This window comes from Cebus imitator, unplaced genomic scaffold (assembly GCF_001604975.1).
Source record: "Cebus imitator isolate Cc_AM_T3 unplaced genomic scaffold, Cebus_imitator-1.0 Scaffold61, whole genome shotgun sequence".
NCBI lineage: Eukaryota > Metazoa > Chordata > Mammalia > Primates > Cebidae > Cebus > Cebus imitator.
The window spans coordinates 8,227,560-8,234,434 of NW_016107376.1; positions in this window are offsets into that span (position 1 = coordinate 8,227,560).

A 6,875-nucleotide genomic window follows, 5' to 3' on the forward strand; every position below is an offset into this window, starting at 1 on the left:
CCACCATGCCCAGCTAATGTTCTGTATTTTTAGTAGAGACGGGGTTTCACCATGTTGACCAGGATGGTCTCGATCTCTTGACCTTGTGATCCACCCGCCTCGGCCTCCCAAAGTGCCGGGATTACAGGCTTGAGCCACCGTGCCCGGTGTCTCTAGATTTTTTTAATGAACGCCATTCTAACTGGCATGATACAGTAATGCAATATGGTTTTAATTTGCATTTCTCTAATGACCAGTGCTGAGGAGCATTTTTTCATGTTTGTTGGACTCATAAATGTCTTCTTTTGAAAAGTGTCTGTTCATATATTTCGTCCACTTTTTGATGGGGTTTTTTCTTGTATATTTGACCAAGCAATCCCAACACTAGGTATACACCCAAAGAATTATAAATCGACCTATTATAAAGACACATGCACATCTATGTTTATTGCGGCCCTGTTTACAATAGCAGAGACTTGGAACCAACCCAAATGCCCATCAAAGATAGACTGGATAAAGAAAAAGTGGCACATATACACTGTGGAATACTAAGCAGCCATAAAAGAGAATGAGTTCATGTTCTTTGCAGGTATGTGGATGAAGCTGGAAACCATCATTCTCATTAGGAGAAATACCTAACGTTGGTGATAGGGGGATGGAGGCGGCAAGCCACCATGGCATGTGTATACCTATGTAACAATCCTGCAAGGTAAGATCTGCAGGATCCTACCAAATAGGTATTCACAGCTAACTGCCTATCAGGCCAAGGGCCCCAGGCTTTCAGAGACCTGTTCACTGTGAAATACACTCCAGGTCCCACCCCAGCCACCAAGCCACTGCATCTTTGCCACTGCCCCACTGGAACAAGTACACCCCTGAGGATCGAAGGGCTCTCCCACAGACACTGCCCCACCATGAGCTGACCCAAGGCAGTGGGGGAGATACTGAACCACTTCTAGGTGGGAGGAGGGGCATCTTCTGCCAAAAACTAGTTGCCAATCGGCCCTCAACAAGACTTTACTCCTGAGTCTAAGGGGTGAACATTAGACTGGCTGGAGGAGCCACACAACATGCCTGGCAGCTGGATCAATAAAGAGCTCAGCCACCATTAGAACTGCAAGGCAAAAACAAAACAAAACAAACAAACAAAAAACAACAACAACAAAAAAGAACTGCAAGGCACGCAACCCCTCAAGACATTTCTTGCTCTTGAGTCCCTCTGCAACCTTCCCTAAGACATCCAGAGTCCTACCTGCTTGTGGGGCCACTTCGGTTGCTCCTCTGGGATCCTGATCTTGGGCTTGAAGCCTCCCTGGGGGTCTCCACAGTGCTTGGCCTCCAGAGGGAAGTTCAGTGACTTGGGCCTCATTTCATGCCTGCTGGGGCTGCAGCTGGCCTTGCTGGGCAGGCAGACCTCTGCAGAATCCCCAGGTCCCGGCTCAGGCCCATGCTCGCCTCACTAGCGCGAGTGATGCTGGTCATGCTCAGAGTCATGATCTGGTTGATGTCCTCCTCCTGGTCCTCCAATTCCCCATCACCACACCTCTGGTGGTAGGGGGAGGCACTGGTGTTCCCATTGGCCTCCATGGTGTAGTAGTCCTGGTAGCCCTCTTTGCTGTGACAGTAGTAGCCATCTTCTTCCTAGTCATGGGTCTCCAGGACAGAGAGCTCATCCTCCAGGATGGGCAGGTGGCTGCCCGGGTAATCCTGGCTCCCTCAGCCTGGTGGCCATAAGGGTGCAGGGCCACCGAGTCCGCCCTCTGCCCACTCCTCCATCGCCTCCTGGCACTCGTTGGTGTCCACAGGGTGCACACCATGGGCCAGGTACTCCTCCCAGTTGTAGTCCATGCTCTCCAGGTAGCCGTCATCCTCGGGGCAGTAGTGGATACAGCAGGTGATGCCCTCTTCCTTGGACAGGCCCTTGTCGTAGTCCTCCTCCTCCTCAGAGGTGTTATGCATGTAGTCGGAGCTGCAGTCCCCATTGGGGCTGTGGCAGTGGCACTCCTGCTCCTTGGACATGGAGATCTCTGGCCATAGGGCAGCCAGCTCCTGGCCCTCGGGCACACAGCCCTCCTAGGGCAGCTCCACGTTCTCACTCCTGGCTATGGGAGACAGGGCCTGGCCTCACCCTGTGGTCCGACATGCCGTTCCCCACGCTCTCACATTTCCAGTGGGCCATGGCAGGCACTCATGCAGCCATCATCGCCCGTGGGCAACCACTGTAGGAGGAACATTGGGAAGGACAGAGTCAAAACCTCACAAAGCCTGGTCACACATGGGGTCACTCACCCCCATGGTGCCTCCTACCACATTCTCCCACAGCAATGGGAAAAATGACAGCTGAAGACTTTCACTGCAGCATTCTTTTAAAAAACTGGAAACTACCTAAGTACCCGTAAATAAAAGAATGGTTAAATAAATGATGGCAGAGTTTGCGTGCTGGAGTCAACGGCATTTTTAAAGAGGCAGAACAACACGCACTATAGTGAGGGATCTTAAAGGCCTGTTTTGGACGGAAAATGGCAAGTGACCTATAGCGAGCGCACGTGTGTAGATCCCTGTTCCAGCTCTGTCGAGATGGCAAGGGAATATACACACACACTCCCCAGCCCATACACGGACAGCAACGGCACGCAGAAAGGTGGAGCCCCCGGTGGCTTGTCAGCTATGTCCTCTGGGGAGGGAAAGGAAGGGGAGGGGAGAGAGGTGGGAGCAGAGGGGCTGTGCACATTTTACTTTATTAAAGATGTATGTACTGGTTGAGTGTTTTACCAAAACGCATTGATTGTTCACCAGCATTATAATCAAAACGACCTGCACACCTTTGAGGGTCTCTCTTCCAGCTGCGGAGATGTCAGAACTGAGACAAAACATCCCATGGGGAAGGGCAGACACCAAGGGAAGGAAGTGGGACCTCCTGCACCAGCTGCTGCTCTGGGCATCAGGAGAGGTGGCAAACAGGCCAGTTTCCTCCAGGAAAGCAGCCATTGGTGCAGAGGGGCCAGCCTCACACGAGATCCAGACATAAGCACTCCATGGGGCACAGCCAGAGGCACCCAAAACACAGGAGGGGGTGCTGACCGAAGGGAGGGCAGGACCAGGGGATGTGCCAGCCAGCACAGCCGGGGCGCACAGACAGGCAGTATTAATTTGGGAAAAACTAAGTCGTTCAGTTTCATTGAGTACTTTGAATGCAAAATGAGTAGTCTGCATGCTAATGTGTGTGGTGGGGGTGTGTGGTATATGCGTGAGATACAGTGTGTGTGGTGTGGTGAGTAGGGAGTGTGTGCTGTGTGTGTGTGTATGGTGGAGGGGCGTCCTGGAGGGTGTGTTGAGTGTGTGGAGTGTACTATGTATGGTGTGTGGTATGTGGTGTGTGACGTGAATGTGATAGTGTGTGGAGTATGATGTGGTGTGGAAGGGTTGAGTGTGTATGTATGTTTTATGTGCATGGTGTAGTGTTTGTGGTGTGTGGTATGTATGGGGTGTATGTAACTGTGGTTGTATGAGGTGTGTGCAGTATATGTGGTGTGCATGGGGTGTGTGTGGTATACATGAGGTGTGTATGGTGTATGTATGCATGATATTGTGTGGTGTGTGTGGTATCTGTGTAGTGTGAATAAGTTGTGTGGAATGTGGTGTGTTGTACAGGTGATGTGATATGTATGTGGAGTGTGGTGTGCCGAGTATGTGATATTTATGAAGTGTCTATGTGGCATGTATGTGCATGTGTATATGAAATATATATGGTGTATACATGGTATGTGGTGAGTATGGTATGTGGCATGTGTGAAGAGTGCATGTGTATGAAATATGTGTGTAATGTTTGTGAGGTGGACATGATATGTGTGTGGTGTATAAGGGGAGTGTGTGCTGTCTGTGAAGTGGGTTTAATATGTGTGTGGTGTATGTGGTGTATATGGGTTAAGTGTGTGAGGTGGGCATGGTATATATGTAGTGTGTGTGAGGGTTATATGCATGTGGTGTGTATGGGGTACATGTGTGGTGGGTGTGGTATATACGGGTTCAATGTGTGCAGTGTGTGAGGTGGGCATGGTGTATGTGTGGTGTAAAGTGTGTGGTGTGTGTGAGGTGGGTATATGTGTGTGGTGTCTATGGTGTATATGGGTTAAGTGCATGGTGTGTATAAGGTGGGCATGGTATATATGTGGTGTGTGTGAAGTGGTTATAATATGCATGTGGTGTGTATGGGGTACGTGTGTGAGGTGGTTAAGATACGTGTGTGGTGTGTGAGAGGTGGGTATGATGCATGTGGTATATATGGGTTAAGTGTGTGGTATGTGTGAGGTGGGCATGGCATATATATGGTGTGTGTTGTGTGAGATGGGTATATATGTGTGGTGTCTGTGTGGTGTATATGGGGTGTGTGTGGTGTGTGTGAGGTACAGTATGTGTGTGGTGTGTATGTAGTGTATATGGGTTGTCTGTGGTGTGTGAGAGGTGGGTGCGATATGTGTGTAGTGGATGTGAGGTGGGTATGACATCGGTGTAGTGTGTGTGTAGCCTATATGGGTTAAGTGTGTGGTGTGTGTGAGGTGGGTATGATGTGTATGTGTGGTGTGTGTGCTATATATGGGTAAGTGTGTGGTGTATGTGAGGTGGGCATGGTATATATGTGGTGTGTGAGGTGGGGATGTGTGTTGTGTGTGGTGTGTATGGGATGTGTGTGTGAGGTAGGAATGATGTGTGTGTGGTGTATATGGGTTAAATGTGTGGTGTGTGTGAGGTGGGCATGGTATATATGTGGTGTGTGGTGTGAAGTGGTTATGTTATGTGTATGGTGTGTGTGAGGTGGGTATGATATGCATGTGCTGTGTATGGGATGTGAGTATGAGGTGGGTGTAATACACGGGTGGTGTGTGTGGTGTGGATATGATGTGTGTGGTGTGTGTTGTATATGGTTAAGTGTGTGGTGTGTGTGAGGTGGGCATGACATAGATGTCCTGTGTGAGGTGTGTGTGTTGTGTGTGGCATGTATGGGGTGTGTGTGAAGTGGATATGACGTGTATGGGGTATGGGTGTGAGGTGGGAATGACGTGTGTGGTGTATATGGGTTAAATGTGTGGGGTGTGTGAGGTGGGCATGGTTTAAAGTGTTATGTGGTGTATGAGGTGTGTATGATATGTATGTTGTGTGTGGTGTGTATGGGGTATGTGTGTGGTGTGTGTGAGGTGGATATGATATGTTCCTGGTGTGTCAGGTGGGTGTGATATGGATATGGTGTGTATGAGGTGATTATAGTATGTATCCGTACAAATTCAATGTGTGAGGTGTGTAAGGTGGGCCTGGTGTATAATGTAGTGTATGGTGTGTGAGGTGGATATATGTGTGTTTTGTATGGTGTGTATGGGGTATGGGTGTGATGTCTGTGAGGTGAGCATGGTATGTGTGTGGTGTGTGTGTGCTGCATATGGGTTAAGTGTATGGGGTGTGTGAGGCGGATGTGGTGTATATGCAGTGTGTGAGGTGGATAGATATGTTTTAGGTGTGGGGTGTGTGAGGTGGGTGTGGTATATATGTAGTGTGTGGTGTGTGAGGTGGGTATATGTGTGTTGTGTATGGGGTGTATCGTGTATGTGTGTGGTGTGAGATGGGCATGGTATGTGTGAGGTACGTGTACATATGCGCACACATGCATACCTGCACACTGCAGAGAACAGGCAGGTCGGCAGCCCGGGACACGTAGCAGTGACCAGCTCCACCAAAGCAGGGCTCGGGGCAGGAGTGGCCAGGCCCTGGCAGCTCAGGATCCTGGATGCACTAAGAGCCTCGGAGGAGAGAACAAGCTGTGTCACTATCTCCACCCAAGTTCATCACTGACATGAACCTATAAGCTCCACTGACTCCAGATGGGCTCAGCACAGCCAAAAATGGGGGGAACTGTCTTCAATGTTCTCCTTCACCATCTATAGACAGATCTACCTCCAACAGCCTTTCCAGACAGTGCCTGCCTTGGGGAAGGGGCCCCGCCCAGGGACAGGTCCCTGCTGTGCCCCCAACCTGGCGCCTGCCGTCCAGGGGCAATGGGATGTGGGGTCTTTAATTGAGAAGTGTTTCTCTCTGGGCCTTATTATAAAGTGAAAGGGAAGGGGGTGAAGATCCCAACTCGAGTTCCCCAGGGGCAGCCAACCCATAGACAACACAAACCCAGTTGCCGCCCGGCACTAGGACTTGATGCCAGCGCCAAGCGAGGACGGGGGAATGCACCAGGGAACACACCAGCGCCACTCCACCCTCAGACAGCGTCTCTAGCCGGCGCCTGGTGGCCATTGGCTGCGAGACCCCACCCCGACCCAACCCGGAGATGCGAGAGCCGCCGCCTAGTACCCGCTGCACCCACCCACTCGTCGTGGGAGAAGGAAGTGGCCGGTAGGAGAGGAATGGGGCCGCTGGGCTGAAACCCAGATCCCAGCAACAGCCTCCCCGCAGCCCAGCCGAGTCCAAAGGGCAGTGCTCCGGGGCACTGGGGTCGCAACCTCCAGCCGCCCCCCACGCATCCAGGTCCCTGCAGCGCCGCGGGAGGCCCCAGGTTGCCACCGCCGGTGAGTCAGGCAGCCCGGGACCTCCAGCTTACCTGGCCAGGGCGAGGGGTTGCTTCAGCGCGCTGCCGTCCCCGCCCCGCCGCCGCCCTCTCGGCTGCGAAGCCGAGCTCCTCAGCAAGCCGGTGCCCAGCCACACACACCCAACCCGGAGCCTGCGGCCCAGGGGCAACAGGGTGTGAGATTTTTAATTGACAAGGTTTTCCCTCTGGACCTTACTATGAAAGAAAATGGAAACGGGACAAGATCCGGGCTCGGGTTCTCCGGCCACGGAACGCACCAGCTGCACGGCCAGTCTGGTGGGACCCGAAAGGGAGCCCTCCCTCCCCCACCTCC